The sequence below is a fragment of the Ceratotherium simum genome, chromosome 27 (assembly GCF_057802395.1).
Source record: "Ceratotherium simum simum isolate JZ-2026a chromosome 27, ASM5780239v1, whole genome shotgun sequence".
Taxonomy (NCBI): domain Eukaryota; kingdom Metazoa; phylum Chordata; class Mammalia; order Perissodactyla; family Rhinocerotidae; genus Ceratotherium; species Ceratotherium simum.
The window spans coordinates 16,108,299-16,128,327 of record NC_141926.1 but is presented as its reverse complement, the minus strand read 5'-3'; the positions used below and the strand labels follow the sequence as shown (position 1 = coordinate 16,128,327).

The 20,029-nt window shown below is 37.7% G+C and overlaps 1 long non-coding RNA gene across 1 annotated transcript in view; it reads left to right on the top strand.

Moving 5' to 3' along the window:
- Positions 1-17,116, top strand: part of LOC147913429 (uncharacterized) — a 49,265-nt gene extending 32,149 nt beyond the window's left edge. Inside the window, exon 3 of the long non-coding RNA XR_015548716.1 lies at positions 16,753-17,116. This is a non-coding gene — a long non-coding RNA (uncharacterized LOC147913429). The remainder of the gene's footprint in view (positions 1-16,752) is intronic.
- Positions 17,117-20,029: the final 2,913 nt, after the last annotated feature.

Here is a 20,029-nt window from a genome sequence, read left to right as displayed (position 1 = left end):
TAATAGCAAGAGAAAAGAAGTTTTTAACTTACAAGAGAACCCCTATAAGGCTATCAGTGGATTTATCAGCAGAAATCTTACTGGCCAAAAAAGAGTGAGATGATATATTCAAAGTGCTGAAAGAAAAAAAATGGCCAACCGAGAATACTCTACCCAGTAAATCTATCCTTCAGAAGTGAAGGAGAGCTTGACTTTCCCAGAAAAACAAAAGCTGAGGGAATTCATCACCATTAGTTCTGCCTTACAAGAAATGCTAAAAGGAGTTCTTCAAGCTTAAATAAAAGGTAGCTATTTAGTAAGATGAAAACATATGAAAGTAGACAACACACTGGTAAAGGTAAGAATATAGTCAAATTCAGAATATTCTAATACTGTAATATAGTGATGTGTTAACCACTTAAGTCTAGTATAAAGGTTAAACAACAAGAGTATTAAAAGTAATTATAGCTACAATAAAGTGTTAATGAATATGCAATATAAAAAGAGGTAAATTGTGACTTCAAAAACTTAAAAGCTGGGGAGTGAAAGGGTAGAGTTTTTTTATGTGATCAAAGTTAAGTTGTTATCAGCATTAAATACACTGTTATGTCTATAAGATGTTTTATGTAAGCCTCATGCTAACCACAAAGCAAAAACATATAGTAGATTCACAAAAGATAAAGAAAAGGGAATCAAAGCATGCCACTATGGAAAATCATCAATTCACAAAGGAAGGTGTAAGAGAGGAAGAAAGGAACAAAGGAATACAAAGCAACCAGAAAACAATAGATGGCATTAGTAAGTCCTTACCTATCAATAGTTACTCTAAAGGTAAAAGGATTAAATTCTCCAATCAAAAGGTATAGAGTGGCAGATGAATAAAAAAACAAGACCCAACTATATGCTGCCTAAAGAAACTCATTTCAGCTTTAAGGATATATATATAGACTCAAAATGAAGGGATTGAAAAAGATATTCTTTGCAAGTGGAAACCAAAAGAGAGCAGGAGTAGCTATACTTATATCAGACAAATAGACTTGAAGACCAAAACGGTAACAAAAGACAAAGAAGGTCATTATGTAATGATAAAGGAGTCAATTCATCAAGAAGATATACCAATCATAAATATATATATATACCCAATGTTGGAGCACGTCAATATCCCTGATGAATATAGATGGAAAGTTTTTCAACAAAATACTTGTAAAGAAAATTCAATAGTGCATTAAAGGAATTATACACATGATCAAGTGGGATTTATCCCTGGTATGGAAAGACGGTTCAACATATGCAAATCAATAAATATGATACACTATGTTAATAGAACGAGAGATAAAATCATACGGTCATCTCAATTGATGCAGAAAAAGAATTTGACAAAATATAACATCCTTTCATGATGAAAACTCACAAGAAATTGGGTATAGAAGAAACAAACCTCAGTATAATAAAGACCATATATGAAAAGCTCACAGCTAACATCATACTCAATAGCAAAAGATTCAAAGCTTTTCCTCTAAGATCAGGAACAACACAATGGTACTTGCTCTCATCAATCCTATTCAACACAGTATTAGAAGTCCTAGCCAGAACAATCATGCAAGAAAAAGAAATAAAAGACATCCAAATCAGAAAGTAAGAAGTAAAACTGTCTTTGTTTGCAAGTGATAGGATCTTATATATATAGAAAATCCTAAAGACTCCACAAAAAAACTGTTAAAACTAATCAGCAAATTCAATCAAGTTGCAAGATACAAAATCAACATACAGAAATCAGTTGTATTTCTATACACTAACCACAAAATACCTGAAAAAGAAATAAAGAAAACAATCCCATTTACAATAGCATCAAAAGCAATAAATACTTAGGAATAATTTAACCAAGGAGGTGAAAGATCTGCACACTGAAAACTATAAGACTCTGATGAAAGAAATTGAAGAAGACACAAATAAATAAATCCCATGTTCATGGATCAGAAGAATTAATATTGTTAAAATTTGAATTAAGAATTAATATTGTTAAAATCCGTACTACTCAAAGCCATATATAGATTCAATTTGATCCCTATCAAAATTCCAATGGCATTTTTCACAAAAATAGGAAAACAGTCCTAACATTTGTATGGAACAGCACAAGTACCCGACAGCCAACATTATCCTGAGAAAGAAGAACAAAGCTGGAGCCATCACATTTCCTGATTTCAGACTATACTATAAAGCTATATTAATCAAAACACCATAGTGCTGGTGTAAAAATAGACACACAGACTAGTGGAACAGAATCTAGAGCCCAGAAAGAAACCTTTGCACATACAGCCAAAAAATCTTTGACATGGGAGCCAAAAATACTTAATGGGGAAAGGATGGTCTCTTCGATAAACAGTGTTGAGTAACTGGATAGCCACATGCAGAAGAATGAAATTGGACGCCTATTTTATACCACCCACAAAAATTAACTCTAAATGAATTAAAAATTTAAACATAAGACCTGAAATCATAAAACTCTTAAAAGAAAACAGGGGAAAATCTCCTTGACATTGGTTTTGGCAATGATTTTTTGGATATGACATGAAAAGCAAAAGTGAAAGTTAATAAGTGGGACTACATCAAATTAAAAAGCTTCTGCACAGCAAAAGGAACAATCAACAAAATGAAAAGGCAACCTAGGAAATGGAAGAAAATATCGGCAAATAATATATCTGATAAAAGGTTAATATCCAAAATATATAAAGACTTCATACAACTCAATAGCAAAACAAAACAAAACAAAACCACAAATAATTTGATTAAAAAAATGGCCAGAGGAACTGAATAGACATTTTTCCAAAGAAGACATACAAATGGCCAACAGGTACATGAAAAGGTGCTCAATATTACTAACCATCAGGGAAATTCAAATCAAAACCACAATGAGATGTCACCTCATACCTGTTAGAATGGTTATTATCAAAAAGGCAAGAGCTAAGTGTTGGTAAGGATGTGGAGAAACTGTGGGTGGGAATGTAAATTGATGCAGCCACTATGGAAAACAGTATGGAGGTTCCTAAAAAATTAAAAATAGAACTACCATATGATTCAGCAATCCCACTTTTGGGTATATATATCCAAAGGAAATGAAATCAGGATCTTGAAGAGATATCTGCACGCCCACGTTCATCACAGCATTATTCCCAATATCCAAGATATGAAAACCTGTCTACAAATGAATGGATAAAGAACATGTGGTATATATAAACACTGGAATATTATTCAGCCACGAAATAGAAGGAAAATCTCCCATTTGTGACAGCATGTATGGACCTTCAGGTATTATGCTAAGTGGAATAAGTCAGACAGAGAAAGACAAATATTGCATGATATCACTTCTAAGTGAAACCTAAAAAGGCCAAACTCATAGAAACAGAGAATAGATTATTGGTTATCAGGGGTTGGGAGTGGGCATGGGAAGATGTTGGTCAAAGGGTACAAACTTTCAGTTATAAGACAGATATGTTTTGGAGATATAATGTACAGTAAGGTGATTATAGTTAACAATATTGTATTATGTATTTGAAAGTTGCTAAGAGAGTAGATCTTAAATTTTTCACCACAAAATAAAACATACTAATTATGTGATGTGATGGAGGGGTTAGGTAATGCCACTGTGGTGATATATTTTGCAATATATAAGTGTGTCAAATCAACACGTTGTACACCTTAAACTTACACAATATTATATGTCAATTATATCTCACTAAAGCTGGAGGAAAAAAAAAAGAGACACCAGAAATTTTGTTCTGTCTCTCTCTCTTTCCCTGCCATGAGAGGACACAGTGAGAAAACAGCTATCCACAAACCAGGAAGTGAGTTCTCACTAGAATCCAACCATGCTGGCCCCCTGATCTCAACTTCAGCCTCCAGTGCTATGAGAAATAAATTTCTGTGTTGTTTAAGCCATCCGGTCTATAGTATTTTGTTATGGCAGCCTGAGCTGACTAATACACAGAGCAATGGCAAATGCATCAAATTCTTTTTTTTGAATACATCTTTTATACATCTGAATAAGAAATGGAAAATAAGAATGAAGAAACTGGGGATGGTTGTTGTTACCAACACTGATCAGACTTTTCTTTAGTCCTTTTAGTTAAAAAAATTTATTTATTTATTTATTTTATTGCAGTAACATTGGTCTGTAACATTATATAAATTTCAGGCATACATTATTATACTTCTGTTTCTGCATAGATTACATCATGTTCAGCACCCAAAGACTAATTACATTCCATCACCACACACATATGCCTAATCACCCCTTTCACCCTCCTCCCTCTCCCCACTTCCCCTCTGGTAATCACCAATCCAATCTCTGTCTCTGTGTGATTGTTTGTTGTTGTTTTTATCTTCTACTCATGAGTGAGATCGTACAGTATTTGACTTTCTCTCTCTGACTTATTTCGCTTAGCATAATACCCTCAGGTTCCATCTATGTTGTCACAAACAGCTGGATTTAATTGTTTCTTATGGCTGAGTAGTATTCCATTGTGTATATATACCACATCTTCTTTATCTATTTGTCCCTTGATGGGCACTTAGGTTGCTTCCAACTCTTGGCTATTGTGAATAATGCTTTAGTCCTTTTTATCCTTTTAGAAACTGAGCATTGATCACAGTACTCACTTTGTGTTACACTATCACTATTGGTCTATGCATGAAACTTTCTAAATTCATTCATCTACTTAGTCACACAGTTATTTATTCCTTTTTATCCCCTACACACTCTGATTTTTCTGATCTTTCTGCCTCTATAGGCCAACATTATAACATGTTTAATGTGTAAGGTTCTTAGTTCATAGACGGCCATCTTCTTGCTGTATCCTCATATGGCTGAAGTGGAGAGAGAGCTGTCTGGGACCTCTTTTATAAGAGCACTAATCCCATTCATGAAGTGTCTGCCCTCATGAGCTAATCACTTCCCCAAAGCCCCACCTCCAAATACCATCACAATAGGGATTAGATTTCAACATAGGAATTTTGGGGGAGACACACAAATTCAGTCTATTGCATACTCCATGGTGTGTATTTACCTCATTTTATCTATTATATTACAGTAACACTACATGTGTAACTAGTAAGCTCTTCAAATTTCAGAGGCTTAACCAAACATCAGGTTAGTTAATTAAGTTGAAACTAAATTAACAGTCTGAAATGGGTGCTCTTAGTTAGGTGGTTTTCCTCCAAGAGGTGATTCAGAGACCCAGGCTCCTTCCATCTTGTGGCTCCACAATCTTCATCACATGGATCCCATCCTGCTCTAGGGATTATCTCCATTCAAGGGAGGTGGCAGGAGGAAGGAGCAGGAAGATTTGCACTGGGGAGATTTTTATGGCTGGGTCTGCAAGTGGTCTACTGAATTCCAGCCAAATATTCCTCTTTCTGGAATTCAGACATGAGTTTACGCCTAATCTGAAGAGGATGCTAAGAAATGTGCTTCTTTCCTCCTTGAAGAGGAAGAAAAATGCTTGGTGATAAGCCAGTAGTTTCCTGTACATGTATACCTTTCTCAGGGATTGACAGCCAGATTGCCTCTAGTTCCCTGCTATAATACTGCAGTTAACATCCCTTTTCTTACACACTGTGGACCCATGTGAAATTGTCTTTAGTTCATGAAGCCAGCTATGGAATTTCTTGGTTGTAAGATGTGCACATGCTCATTTGTACCAAGCAGGATCAGTTTGCACTCTGGACTGGCAACACCAGTCTGCTCTCACTAGCAGTGTGTAAGGATGCCTCTATCCCCACATCTCCAGCTACACTTCTTACTTAAGCTTTCCCTTTTGGTAGACTAATAATGTATACAGAAATGTATCACTGTAGTTTTAATTTTCATTTTTCCAATGGCTAATGATTTCAGACATCTCTTCCTATTCTCGTTAATCCTTGGGGTTTCTACCTCTGTACATTGCCTCGCTGTATTCTTTGTTCATTTCTCTGTGTTTCTTGTCCTATTCTTGATTCGAAGAATATTTTTGAAATTGAATTTATCTATTTATTATTTTTTTTTCGTTTTTGTGAGGAAGATCAGCGAGCTGACATCCAACGCCAATCCTCCTCCTTTTTTTGCTGAGGAAGATTGGCCCTGGGCTAACATCTGTGCCCATCTTGCTCTACTTTATATGGGATGCCGCCACAGCGTGGCTTGAGAAGTGGTGCATTGGTGTGCGCCCGGGATCCGAACCTGTGACCCCTGAGCCGCTGAGGTGGAGCATGAGAACTTAACCTCTATGCCACCGAGTCAGCCCCTATTCTTTTTTTTAATGCTTATTAAGGAGTCTTTCCTGCCCCCCAGTCACATCTTCCACATCTAGAGTCTGCCCTTAAAGTGTTGTTGGGCAGGGATTCACTTTTATTTTCTCCACATAATGATCATTTTTGACTACATCATCTACTGAACAAGCTATCCTTAATCTTTACTCATTACTTTATGGTTCCAGCCTTAACATATGTTAACTTCCCTGTATATGTGCATCTGTCTCTGAGCTCTACTGGTCATTTGTCTGCTTTTGAGCCAATACCATTCTGGTTTTTCTTACTGTAACTCTGAGGTATGTGAATATCAGGTGCATTAATTTTCCTCTTTCCTCTTCTTTTTAAAGGTTTACTTAGCTATATATAGGCTTTTATTCTTTTTGTGTGTGTGTGAGGAGATCAGCCCTGTGCTAACATCTGCCAATCCTCCTCCTTTTTTTTTTTTTTTTTTTGCTGAGGAAGACTGGCCCTGGGCTAACATCCATGTCCATCTTCCTCCACTTTGTATGGGCCGCCGCCGCAGCATGGCTTGCCAAGCAGTGTGTCGGTGCGCGCCCAGGATCCGAACCGGTGAACCCCCGGGCCGCCACAGCGGAGCGCGCGCACTTAACCACCTGCACCACCGGGCCGGCCCCCAGCTTTTATTCTTCTATATGAATATTGGTGTATGTTTATTCAATTCTTCAAAGAAATCTAACTAATTTTAACTAGGGTGCTGTTACATTTGTAGATTAATTTGAGGACCATTAACATCTTATAATATTCTTTTTCCACTCAGGATCCTGGAGTGTCTCTCCATCTTTTCAACTCACCTTCTGTGCCCTTTATTAGCATTTAAAAATTTTATCTATTGTGTTCTTGAAAATTTTTGGTTAACTTAATTTCAAGATACTTTGTAGTTGTTATTAGTATGAATAAGATCTCATTTGTATTACATGTTCTAATTAGTTATTGCTGGTATAGAATAACACTATTGACTTTTGTAGTTTGTCCACATATCTGGCAGCCATGATGAACTCTAATTACTTTTAATAGTTTGTTGAGATTGTTGATTTTTCTGGGTAGATGATTACAACATTTATAAATAGCATTTTATCTCTTGCCATGATACTTATGCACATGCTCTCTCTCTCTTTTGCTAATAATTTCTGCTCTCTAGTGCTAGATTAAATAATAATAATAGCTTAATTAAATTAAATAATAGCTCTGTTAGTGAATATCCTTATTTCGTTCTCATTCTTACAAGAAATACCTAAACTTTCTCATTAAGCATAATGTTAGATGTCTCTAGGTTTGATATTTAATCTTTATTAAGCATAGAATTTCCTTCTATTTCTCTCATTTAATAGTCTTTTAAAAATATCATAATAGAGGGGGCCAGCCAGTGGCCTAGTGGTTATGTTCAGCACACTCTGCTTTAGCAGCCCAGGTTTGGTTCCTGGGTGCGGACTTACACCACTCATCAGCAACCAGGCTGTGGCGGTGACCCACATGCAAAATAGAGGAAGATTGGCACGGATATGAGCTCAGGGTGAATCTTCCTTAGCAAAAAAAAAAAAAAAAAAAAAATAATAGAAATAGAATCTTATTCAATGCTTTTATTTTGCATTTCTTGAGCTGGTATCTTTTTTTCTCTAGTCTACTAAAGTGGTAAGTTGTATTGATTTATTTTATATTAGAAAGCATTTGCATTCTTGAGATAAACTCAGCTTGTTCATGATGTTATGAACTTCAAAGATAAAACAAGTGTTATTACTGCTGGATGCGGGACTATTTACTGAAAATCAGGTCTACAGGAAGAAGCCTTTAGTTAAGCTCAATCTTTTGTTTTATCCTCTCTCTTTCTCTAGCCATACAAAGTTATGTTTTTCTTTCTAGGCACTTATATAAATAGCTTTTCCCATTTAGAAACTTTAAAAACACTAGGATTCAGTTAAAAAAACACTTACTTTTTCATATTGGAAATTTTGGAAAATATAGAGAAGAAGGAAGAGAAACAATCACTTAATCCACTGTCATCCAGAGGTAATCTCTCCTAACATTTGAACTCTGGGAGCTATAGCAATGAGAAGCTTTTCTGGAAGAACTATATTCAGACAGCAGGTCTACTGAATATGGAAAAATAGCCAGACCCCAATACTCACTGCACCAATGGGCACTGCAGGGAACAGGCTGTTCACTGAAATCCTGAAGAAGCTATGGGTATGACTTTTGTGTCTATTGCATGATGTAATCAGTGAGCAGTCCTTCTTGTCGTGGTGCCAAGTGGCTAGAGAGGGTTTGGGCTCAACTTCAAGTCATATATCTCTCAAGCACTTTAATAGGAAATAAAAGGACATGGACCAGCTGATGAGGCCTGGAATTAGCTGGGGCTTTGGATGGGCATTAAAGCTAGGCCAAGAATATTTTGAAACATCTGCTAAAGAGGCAGAATATCACGAAGTCCTTTCTATTATTTGGCCATGTGCTTCAACCAGCTCTATTAAAAGATGTTGGGTATCATTCATTTCTTGGTGTTCTTTCAAGAACTGGCAGTAATTCTCTGGGTCTGAACATGGCCTCCATCTTTTTCTTACAGATAATTTTGCATCTGGTCTTAATTTTAATTTGATTTCACAGACTGTGCTGGTTATTCACCATTATCCTTGCAGATCTATTCTCTACACTTCTCTGCCCTGCTCTGTGTTCTGGAAGGAGGCTGACCTCTCAGACTGTACCACTCACTCTGGCTTCCTGGCCATGTGGCTTCTAGTTGGGTTTGTGCAATGGGAGTCCCCGTTGCATAACATTCCATAATAACCCTCCCTCGCTGCCCCACTCACAGTGGCCTGTGGTGTCAACAGAGGCTGTGTCTTTTACCTTCAGCTGCAGCTCCTTTTGGATGCTTTCTCTCTTACGGCTAAAGCCATCACTGTGTTCTGGTAACATCATTCATTCCTGCTGCCCCTTCTGGCTTGAAGATGATAATGCCAATCTTTTTGGTTTCCTTCATTCTTACCCTTACCTCTGTTAACAGTCCCTTCCATAAAACCTCTTTTATCAATTCCTTGAATGTGTCATCTATTTCATGCTCAGACTCTGACTGAGACACTTGTTGAAAGGCCCAGCTGTGTCCCACAGACTGGTATCTTTTGGGTTTTGAGGATATTATATGCTTAGGACAAAACCTTCCTGTTCTTGGAAGCCGGGTTACAGCTTATTTGGCTTTCATGTGCCCCGGAAATGAATGTTGCAATTTAAAGATGACAAAGAACATGAGGAGTCCCTATGTGAGCTTGCAGAAGCACCACTTAATGATTCTGGAGGTGGCAGGTCCTTTGGCTGCTGAATACTGCAGTTTAACAGAACTGCGCATGGAACCTTATAATTGCCTATTGTGTTTCTCTATGATTTTGTTTTGAAACCAGATAGAGACTCCTTAGTAGCATACCTTTGTCTCCATGTTAACTTCAAACTTTAATAATAATAATGTAATAATAATACTCTATGTCAGGCAGGATGTATGATGTATAGTTAATAATCTCATTGTTGACATGAGGAAACTGAGATCCAGATAGAAGTGAAGTAACTTAGTCAAGTTCATACACATAGTCAGCGGCCAAGCAGAAACTCACCCCAGGTCTACTGACTCCAGTTCCTGAGCCTTGAACATGATTGTCTCCTTCCACTTCTAGAAATCTTTATATTGATTTTAGTCCACTCTTTTTACCCTCACAGAAGCAACTTATAACATCAGGTCTCCACATGAGTTAAAGTAGATTTCAGGACATATTGGATTTTACTTTGAAATGCCTAATGATAATCTTCTAGCTTTGAATAGTACTTATTATTTATTGATCCACATAAATCCTAATATGGAAGAAAAATATTGTGCTGAGTAGTCTCTGTTTGCACCTCCACACCCATTTTCCAATTTGTTCTCTAGTTTAGGAGAGTGAACTGAGGAGTCTGAAACACCGAACTCTCTTGACCAATGGGTCAAATACGGGTTCTGGCTGGGTTGAGCCAATATGAGGCATGACCAGAGATCAGAGTATTGAAAAAGAGTGAAATTTGTGGTCCCACTGGCTCCATCCCATGTGGACCTCAGGTTTGCAATGAATGCATTTCTCCCCTGAAGGCCACAGCTCCTATTGGATGGCCCTCTTTGAAGGGAGTTTGCAGATTCTGGTAATTGCACCTTCCCTTTGCTCCTTCAGACTTAGAGGTGTTAACAGCTCCCCATTGTTGCTACCCTTAGCTCTGCCCACTACTCAGGAGATAGGCCCTCATGAAACTGCCTTCACTGCCCCAGTGGACTGTGCCAGGGGATTCCTGCCATTACCCTCAAGTAAGAAAATTTTGATTTACCCAAAGCTAAACAATGAGTAAATGAAAGAATAAAACCCAGATTCAAGAATCATCTTGGGCCCTTGAAAGAAAACGGGGGGGATCTAGTGAAACTTGAAGAAAGAAATCTATTGGGAGGAATAAAGGCAAAAATACCACCTGAGGACCCCCAGCCCTTTGGTGGTGCCCCAACCAGCTTCTGAAGCATCTCCTATCCAGTTCCTCTAACAGTGCTCAGAGAACCACCAAGGTGACCTGAGCTGATGATCTTGGATCTCTTTTAGATAGTCACCTATAAAGTCGACACCAAATCTTATCTGTCAGAAAACAGAGTTTTAATAATATTTTGATGGTGAATTAATTCCTCCTTTCCCCTGTCCTCACTAAAGTTCTTCAATATCCTAATTATACTGTCAGTAAAAGAAAGGATCTATTTATCTTTGACTTAATAAAATTACCACCTTTTCGTGATTCATAGCTACATAAATAATTTTTAACTACAAGAGCAATGTGATTTGGAATGAAAATTTTAGGGGATGGCTCAAGAGCGGCAAACCCATTACCTTAGGGCCACACTCTAGGCCCTGAAACAAATGCGAGGTAGAAGATGCCACTGTGCATTCTATTGCTGCTGTGATTAAAGGTAATAAAGTGTCCTTTGAAAGATCTGAAGGGAAGAATGATGTTGTCAGAAAAATGATAGTTTGAAAAAACATACTCATGATGAGCTCTAGCTCTTTCTCCAATTAAACTGTTCATCCTGTGCATATTGCAAAACTGCTCTGGTGTGTCCCAATGCTAAAGACTGGCACATTCAAAGGGCCTCCCCTCTGTAATCTTCTATTTCATCTGCTCAGACGGGTGTGGGATAACCTCAGCTAGTCACCTGCTGAAGTTTCAGGTGGTGGAGTGAAATGCCTGTCTTTCCTGCTTGAAAGCCTCCCATCCTCTCAGATGGGTTTGCCTCGAGCCCCCTTCCTGTGATTGGTGATAGCAGTGGGGAGCACATCTCTCCCTCATAGAGAGAAGGTACCACTTTCCAAGGTGGATAATCTGAAAAGTCTGTCACATTTTGTCCTTTGTATACCTCTGCTTCCCTAGGTTGGGGAGTAGGAGGGAGCAGTGAGAACATAATTGGGGTGATAGCTAATAACACCTGAAAGTTGTACCTGACTGCAGGTTTTGTGGCATTGGTCAGAAAGTCAACCACTTGCTGCTTCTTTTTTCTCAGTTTTCAGCCCTAGTTGTTAATTCCAGGGTAAAAGGAATAATCACATTTGATGATTTTAAATGGCTTATAATGCCATATAGAGCAATAAAACTGGCTGGGTGTTTGGTGGATCTTATAGCCATCTTTCTACTTTAAAGAAGCACAATATCTAAACCATCTCAGACAAATTAGAACCTCTGTAATCCTTTCAAAGAGCCAGCTTTTATATCCTTTGATAATTGATGCTAGCATTTCATCTCTACTCTCAGGAGTGTCCCACTCAGTTACAGCCTACTTCCTTTAGGTTACGGTGTAAACCCTTCTCTCTTCCTTTTCAGTGGAGGAATATAACCACCTGTCTCCATATCCCCATCTATCACGTATAAATGTGAAGGTATTTGCTCTTTAACTGAACCTAGGAACCCTTTTTCCTTCCCTCCCTCCCTCCCTCCCTCCCTTCTTCCCGCCCTCCCTTCCTTTTCGTCTGTTAGTCCTAAATTTTTTGAGCAAATGCATTTTGTGGGTGTATAGTCACCTTTGCTAACATGTTACATAATTTTAGGGTCTAGGTTATACTTGTGTCTTTTATTTCACAAATGACTTCTGAGATTGCCAAGGCAAATGCGAATATTTCACCCAGGAATCAGCATTTTGTTTTGAAACCAGATAGAGATTCCCTAGTGGTATACCTTTCTCTCCATCTTAACTTCAGACTTTAATATTAATAATGTAATAATAATACTTTGTGTCAGGCAGGATGTATGATGTACTTAATAGTCTCATTGTTGATATGAGGAAACTGAGGTCCAGAGAGAAGTGACGTGACTTACTCAAGTTCATGGACATAGTCAGTGGCCAAGCAGAGACTCACACCAGGTCTACTAACTCCAATTCTTCTGAGGAAGAATCTCCTCAACATGGACTCTTGCTTGAAAGATCTGATGTGTTTTGTGAATTTCTGGGAACTTGGAATGTTTTGTTATGTATTTGGGGAGAAAAATAATATCTGGAAAACATAAGGAGGGAAAATACGAATTCAAGTTCTTTCCAGGAGAGTTTAAGAATGGAGGAGATCAATCAAGTTTTATATTTTGAGGGCTATTTTAATGGCCTTGGTTGGATTCTTTTGTACATTTAATAGATGTAACGTCCTGCATTGTGTGAGCCAGTCCCTGGGAGTGGTGGTGGAGAGGCTGATTTATGTATGAAACAAAATGTTACACAAGTTATCAACATGGACCAAATAACCTTAAGGTCAAACTGCTTAAGTGCAGATGAAGGTCACTGGAGAGAGATGGGAAGAAATCAGGGAAAGTTTCATGTAATCAGTGACATTTAACCTGAGTCTTTAAGTCAAGTTCAGATACGGAGAGATGGAAGTGGGGAGAGAGAGGAGGAAAAAAAAGGTTCCACATAAATGGGAAAACACGAGCCAGGCACAAGTTGTAGATGTTGGTTGATTCGATGAAATTAGCCTGGTGTGTGGCTTCTAATAGCATTATTTTCTGGAGGAAGTCAGAAGGAAATCATCCAGGAAATCTATGATGAGATCATGAAACATTTCAGTGAAAGATACCCTTGCAATTAATTTCATTTGCAACATGCATGCTTATGAACCATTATATTTGTTGGGATGTTGTGAAAAGGTCAGAACTAATTATATATTTGTTATGATGAGCTTAAAATTCTAGCTGTCATTTGTTATCTTGGTTCCTTTGAGACAAGGTAGACTCAATTCCATCTCTACATTGGTGTTTTGAGTGTCATTTTTTTAAAGCTTTAATGAAAATGTTTCTTTCATCACTCTAATTTGGTTTATTATGCTTAATGCCACCAAATTACTTTTACATCTTGCCATGGTTTTATTAAAAATGGTCTCATTTTAATTTGCTGCTGTAGGTACAGAATTCATCATGAAGACAAGGAGAAGCAGCCTGCCTCTCCAGAGATATTTTGGGAGTAGCTTAATGACAGATCTACTACTACTGAAGACATTATCAACACATTTAAAATTCTCTCTGATGTTGGTTACTTGAAAATCTTTATTTTGGGTGTGTTTCCTGAAATTGTTATATTTCTTGGTCTCATACTGAAGAATTTTCCTACATATGTTTCTTGCGGGTAGATGGGAATGCAAATCCTAGAAAACTCAATGACATTCACAATTATAATCTCTAAAAATCAAGTGTCCCAATGAAATTTCACCTTTGAAATTTGACCTATTCAATGCCAATATTCTCCAAGACAAGGACAATATCTTTGAAATTTGACCTATTCAGTTCTAATATTTTCAAAGGCAAGGACTATATCTTCTTCAAAATTTGTGGCAGGTGTCTACATGGTATATGCTCAAAAGGTTGTCATTCATTATGGAGGAAGTTTTTGTTTATTACCCACTATATGCAAGAGGTTAAAAAACTTCTATATAATGGTATTGATATTTAAAAGAAATATTCTGATTTACCCTTCTAGAAGTTTATAATCAGCTGGGAGTTTACAATCTAATGGTCTTCATTAAGATGTCTGGACACATGATGAGGCTTGAGACCTCAAAGGAACTATCACATCATGCCATTCATATGTTTTAATTATGACCTGAATGACTTGCATTAAGAATGAGAAGTGTTCAAAGGGTAGTTTCAAATCAATAATACAACTAGTTTGCAGATTTGGTAGAGAGTTTGTTTTATTAAATATTAAGGGTTAGAAAGGACATTTTACTATTTAAGTGCCTTGGCAAGGCGTTGGTATGCTGAAATATTGCCTCTAGGAAATATTGATAGCTGTCTCTCTCTCTATTCTATTAAATGATGATGGGAGATGACTAATTACCCTACAGATATTTCTTTAAAAATTGAGTCAAGATATACATTAAAACAAAAAGATAAGATTGTATAGTCCCATGGTTAAGAGCCTCTGGACTCTGATAGATTGAGGTTAGAATCTTTGTTCTTTTAACAGACAGTCTGACATTGGGGAGCTCCTTAACTTTTCTTTTTTTGCAGTTTCCTTTTCTGTAATGGAAACGATAATACAGAGTGCCAGCTTCATAAGGCTACTGAGAGGATACTATGAGATCACGTGTGCTTGGGGCGAAGCCTGAGTTTGGCCAATAGTACTTAGTATCCAAGGGTTAGGAGGGAGCGGGATGTGGTTGTGATGATGTGGGAGGGGTTGTGGTGACTATTTGCCACTTTATAGTTAAGTGACCTTGGGCAAGCTATCTCACCTCTCTGAATCTCAGTTTTTATCCCTGTAAAAAATAATATTTACTTTGGAGTTGCTATGACTGTTATATGAGCAAATGTGAAGTACATACAATGCACCTGGATTTAGCACATCCTTGTTAAATGATAGCTCCTTATTACAATTACTGACATCTGATGACATGACCTTGCTATTTACTGAGAGCAGAGCCCAGGTCAGACTGAGACAATGGGATCTATCTGCCTATCTATCTATCTATCTATCTATCTATCTATCTATCTATCTATCAATCATCTACCATCTATCTTCCTATCTCTATATCTATATGCATATATGTATAATCTTTCTTGTAATGTTCAAGTAAAATGTCAAAGTAAACCTACTCCTTCCAGGACGTCCTGGATTACTTTGATGGGGGGTAGGGGTCCCTTGCCTTCTGTTGGCTCCTTTGGATGAGGCTCCTCTTTGATCATCAGTAGAGGTTTCAACTTTCTTAGTAGAACTATGTGGCTGCCAAGAAGAGGAAGCTTGAGGACCAATGAGTAAAATATCCTAAGACTCATTGTCTAAATTGGGACGTTCTTGTGAGGGGCAGGGGGTGCTCAACCCATAGGACTTCACAATTTCAGGCTTAATGCAGAACAGTTCAGGGCAAACTAGGATGTCTGGGTACTCTACCAATGAAGAAAAAGGGATGGGAAATGAGGAGGAAAAGGAAGAAAGAAGGACATGAATTAAATAAACAAACAAACCAGACAATACCTGCCCACAAATCCATTTTGGAGTCTCAGTTAACTGTCTAGGCTGTGTAAAAACAAAGTAACTTCTCTACTTGAGTATTTTATGGACAAAGCTTAAAAGCAAGTCTCTCTGGTGCACCCATGACATGCTATGAGGACACTCATCTGTAAAGCTAGCCTACATCATGTTTCTGGATATCTAAACATCACCATGTGAGGATGGTTTAATGTTGGTCATTTCACTCCCAAGACTTCTGAGACTTTGAGATACTACTTGTAAATATGGTATATATGTCTCCACTCTGGTGGATATATGTTCCTATTTTGTCCTACCTGTTTCCTCCACATGGTCATTTTTTAAGAAATGTACCTGAAAAAAGTTGCCCTTCAGATGCAGGACTAGACCCGAACAAAACTGAGAAATGAGTGTGCCTTTGAAGTTCCAGCTTTGCCTCTTATTACTTCTTCCCCACCCCAATAGGCTCCTTCTCCAAGCACTCCATTACCTCAGGTGGAATGCTTGCTTGCCCTAGCCCTGTACACTTGCAACACTGCTGTGGACATCCTTGACCAGTTAGTGCCTGTCCTCCTCTCATTAAGCTGGAGAAGTCAACTAATAAATGACTTGAACAAGTGGATTATAACTTGGGCATCTTTTAGACAACGCTCCAGTTTGTTACCTAATGCATTGACCCCTGATGTTGGAGAGAATCTGGTGGGCCATATATTTTGGGACTGGTAGACTTTGTTTCCCTAAAATCACACTGCATAGGTAGCTCCTAGAAACACCTTTCCCAGAATAGACACACTTACATTATTCCTCCTTTGAAATGATAATTACAGGAGCTTCTTGATTAAGAACCCATTTAGTCCTTTCAGGTCAAGCAAAGAGTTAAATTAAAGCAGTAACTGCTGAGATAGCCAAAAAAAAAATGCTGGTCAAATATATTTTACCTTCATCTAGTTTTCTTTAACCCACTTCTTATTTCTGTCTCTCTCCAGCTTCTTCTAGGCTAAGAACTGAAAACTTTGAGCCCCTAGACGTCTCAGCAACACCATGGGGTCAACGCAAGTAGTGAATTGTATTTCTTCCCATTTCTCTACACCAAAGGCAAGAAAAGCCCAGATTTGAAACTTGAAAGGAAAATAAATCTTAACTGTGAACACTGTTTTTCAATCAACATTGACCGCCCACTCTTCCTGAATATTCCACCTGAGCACTCTTTTCTATTAGCGTCAAGAAATTGCTGAAGGAAGAAATGTTAGATCTGGTTTTTAATTAACTTTGCCATTGATTTCTACATAACTGGGTACGAGTCACTGTTCTTTCGTGAAAGGGATGAAAATCTCAAAGATTAATGGTTGTTCTCAGGGATTTTTCTGGACCAAGCTCCAGATATTCTGCAATTTCTTCTTTTTCTCTCTTCTGAACTTATTAGCTTACTCTGTTTTTCACCCTAACACACACAGACACATATATACATGCGTAACCAGCAAATGTGCTTTCAGAATGAAAATATTGGGGGGAAAGAAGGTGATTATGTACTACATTTAGTAGTTGATGTAAAAAAGTCCTGTTTTGCAATTTTTCCTAGTTCCATATATATATTTTTTTGGAGGGGGGAGGAAGATCAGCCCTGAGCTAACATCCATGCCAATCCTCCTCTTTTTGCTGAGGAAGACTGGCCCTGAACTAACATCTATTGCCAATCCTCCTCCTTTTTTTTTTCCCCAAAGCCCCAGTAGATAGTTGTATGTCATAGCTGCACATCCTTCTAGTCGCTGTATGTGGGACGCGGCCTCAGCATGGCCTGACAAGTGGTGCATCGGTGCGCACCCGGGATCCGAACCCGGGCCGCCAGTAGCGGAGCACACGCACTTAACAGCAAAGCCACCGGGCCGGCCCCTCCGTATATTTAACAAAGTTACTCATAGCAAGCATTATATACTTTGAATGAAAATTCAATCATTGATAAGTAAAGAGGGAAGTGGTTAGCAGGCCTTAAAATATCTATAATTCAGATTCACACAATATATTTTTGATACTAGAAGTTAACATACTTCTTTTCCCACAAATTATTATAACAGTGTGTGAAAAGATACAGCAATATTTTCTGAAATGAGAGGAAAAATATCACACTGTTACATTTTATAAAATGTAAAATAGAATGCCTTTGGTATAATTTTTAGTGAGCCGAAAAAGCTGCATATTTCCCCTTTAATATATTATCATTCTAGTCTATCTTCAGCTAGTTGGATTCAATATATTTCTATCTGTAAATTTTTAATGTAAGCATCTTAATGCGTTTTTTATGAAATACATTGTCTTTTATTTATTGTTAATAAAATTCTGATTGATGCCAAATCTAAGTGTTAATTACGATCACAGAAAAATATCTGTCCAACATCTGTTATTACTATTTTAAAGGTGATTTTTTTTTTTCTTTTCATGTATGGAAATATTCTCATACTTAAACTCTAAAGGGACCAGACTAAAAGTTTCTTTTAGTTATAGAGTAATCCCACAGAAACCAATGGGATTTAATTATATGAAATACTGATCCAATGCCTGCTCCTTTCCCATTGTTTCTCACTACAATGAATGATACCTCAACTCCCCAGTTAAGCCTCCTTTCCCCACCCCCACCCCCTTCCTGAATCCTAGAATTTTCCTTGACCCTGCTCTTCCCTTATGACCACTTTCTGAATCTCTGGCTATATGAATTGTGCCTCCACGTTATCTCTGTCATCCAGTGGTTTCTCTGCCACTCTCTGGCCCAGGCTACACTATTCTTCCTCTGAGTACTGACAGAATCTTCTAGGTAACCTCTGTCTCTTCCTCCTGTCAATCTTCTTTCTTTCAATTCTTTCTCTACTCTCAGCCAGAGTGATTGTTACATGTCAGGCCCACGCATCCCTTGCATGTTAGCCACACCAAACTCTTTTTATTTCTGTCATTCTGGCCCCACTCTCTCTGATTTCAGTGCCTTCAAATACACCGCTTCCTCAGCCTGGAATACTTGTCTTCTCCATCTTATGTCCCTCCCTGTACCTGAGTAACTCATCATCTTCAGATCTTAACTTAGCTGTACTTTCCTCCAGGTTCCAGCTTAAATACTTTCCTCAGTCCCAGGTTAAATACTTCTCCTGCATATTCCTTCAGCTCTGACTTCCATTGAGGAAGTGCTAATTCTGCTTAGAGTAGTAGAATGTTTTCCTTTTTCATTTTACTATAAACTATGTGAGGGCAGGGACCATATCTGTCTTCCTCACCATGGTAACCCTAGATCTTAGAATGGTGCCCAGAATGTGACGGACACTTTTTTATGTTTTGATTGAGTTTTCCCTTTTTAGTATCCTTTTATCTTATACTCACTGATGTTCCAGGTATCATTTAAACTATTTATAAAATTAGATTTTAAAATACAAAGATGAATGGTTTCATTTTACTATAATAACTAGGCATTTGGTATAAACTAAAAGTAATTTTTTTAACTGATACAGAAATGACTCTGTCTGTGCTGTCTGTCTGTCAGGTAAGAGGATTCACCAAAATGGCAAACTCGACAGCTAATGATACTTGTCAATATAACATTGTGAATGGGAACAAGAAATGGGGAAGAAACCAACACTCAAACTTGTTCTGGAAAAAAAAAAACCCTGTTGTTTTATTATTATTTAGAAAGCACACACAGCAATTTATTGAGATGAAAGAGAAAAGACAAAATAAGTGAGCATAGAAATTCATTTCAAATGAACTGGTGCCACGTCCCAACTAATATCTGTCTATGTGAGCTTTCTTAACTTTTGTATTTCTTATATCTATATACATAATCAGAGTTATGTATATAGATATATGGAAACACATCCCACACGTGTCAAAAATTCTTTCTCCAAAAACCTGTAGTGAGCATCTTCTTTTTTCTGCTCAAAGCTTCCTACAGCTGTTTTCCCGGATCAAGCCACAGTCTCTTTTCTCTGAGCTTGTCTCTGATGACAAGTAAGGATACTTGTGAAAGAAGATTTCCCCTTAGTTCTTGACTTTTTCTTTAACTTTTTCTGATTTTTGAGTGAGATTCCCAGTTCTTCCATGATGGCATTGAAAGAGAGACACTAGAGAACATGAAATAATAGAGCATCAGTTTAACCAAACCATCTCCATCCTCCGTTGATCTGTCTCTTGCCTAGGTTTTATGAATAAAGGATATTGGTCTAAGACAGCTCTGCCACAAAGTAAATTCTGGGCTGGTTCCCACATCTCCTCCTCCACCCACTGGCC